This window comes from Microtus pennsylvanicus, chromosome 20 (genome assembly GCF_037038515.1).
Source record: "Microtus pennsylvanicus isolate mMicPen1 chromosome 20, mMicPen1.hap1, whole genome shotgun sequence".
Lineage (NCBI taxonomy): Eukaryota > Metazoa > Chordata > Mammalia > Rodentia > Cricetidae > Microtus > Microtus pennsylvanicus.
Window position 1 is genome coordinate 37,447,619 of NC_134598.1, and position 1,649 is coordinate 37,449,267.

General features: G+C 52.4%; 1 pseudogene; it reads right to left on the reverse strand.

Annotated features, from left to right (window-relative positions):
- Positions 1-337: 337 nt before the first annotated feature.
- On the reverse strand, positions 338-703 carry LOC142838831 (large ribosomal subunit protein eL36 pseudogene; annotated as a pseudogene).
- Positions 704-1,649: the final 946 nt, after the last annotated feature.

The following is a 1,649-nucleotide window of genomic DNA, read 5'->3' on the forward strand; positions in this document are numbered from 1 at the left end:
GTATGCGTGTTCATGCGCGCGCGTGTGTGCGTGTGTGCATGTGTGCGTATGCATGTGTGGGTGTGTGTGCGTGTGTGTGTATGTGTGTGTTTCAGTTCCCCTCACATGGAGCTTATATTTTCCCATGAACCTTGGCATATACATGGGATGTCTCACATATGACGTTTGAAGATAACGACTATCTCTTTCCCTGAACTGGCTCCATCACTTTGATGGTTAGGGTTGGGTCAACTTGACCGGATCTGGAGTCACCTGAGAGATGGATATGTCTGTGGGGATTGTCTTGTGTCCCCTGATGTGGGAGGACTTGCCTTCTTCTTCTTCTTCTTCTTTTTTTTTCGCCACAGCAACGTTTATTGAGAACCGGGAGGGGATTAGTCCTTCTTGGCCGCCGCCTTCCTCATGGCGGCCAGCACGTTGCTCAGCTCCTCCCGCTTTCTCTTGGCACATGTGCGTGCCCACCCGCTTCTTGATGAACTTGAGCGCGCGCTTGTCCTTGGACACCTTGAGCAGCTCCATGGCGCGGTGCGCTGCTCGTAGGGTGCGAAGCCACACACCTCCCGGATCATGTCCCGCACGAACTTGGTGTGCTTTGTGAGGCACCCGCGCCGCCGGCTGTGCCTCGGCTGGCTTACGTTCTTCATCACCTTGTGGCCCTTGTTGAGGCCCACGGCCACGGGGTAGCCCAGGGCCATGGCTGCTCCTCTCCAATGGCGGCCGCGACAGGAAGCAGGACTTGCCTTCTTTGCGGACAAGCCCGTTCCCTGACTGGGATCCTGCACTGTAAAAACTGGAGACAGGGAACTGGGTAGCTTAGTCACCTTCTCTATTTTTGAACTGTAGAAGCTGCGTGATCAGCTGCTTCAAGCCCCTTCTGCCTTGACTTCCCCACCAGGACGGGCCGTACCTTGGACTGTGAACCCAAATAAGCCCTTTCTCCCTCAAATTGCTTCTGTGAAAAGTTTTTATCACATCAACATGGAAAGCAGATGACACTCGGGGAAACCTCACTCTACTGGAAGGCACCATCATCTCCCAGGCACCATTTCTTCCCGGATGCTTTCCACAGTGCCCAGAAAACTAGAAACAAGAACTGATGAGCAGACATGACGATATGGTGTACCAGCAGCATCCATATCCCCGATTGAAGGTAGCCATGTGGTTTCTCTTTTTCTCAGATGTGAAGGGGGTGCCAGGAAGGACTGCTGTTGACCAAGACAGTCTGGAGGCTGAAACTGGGGAGTGGGACCACACAACCAATTTCCAGCAAATACACAGCTTGGTGAAGCCTAGAGATCATTTGAACGTATGAGCCGGTCATTCATCACTACACTGAGAAGCAAGGATCCGTGAGACAGGGGGTTGACGTTCACAGCCAGGTTCCGTGGTGCAGGTAACTGTCTCAGCAAACAGGGACTTTGACTTTTTTCTTACTGCCCCAGGGTAGGAGCTGTGGGGCTGGAACCACTCTACAGCTGGCCTCGTGGGACGGGAAAATATTTACACTTTTGGTAAATGCCTGCTAAGGAGTTGGGTAGGTAATAGAGTTCTTCTACCAAGCCATTCATATCAAACTGTGTAAGCAAGGAGAAGAACAAGGGACTTCCTGTTCTTTGCGGTGTAAGCTGGTGTGTGCTGGATGTCTGCCT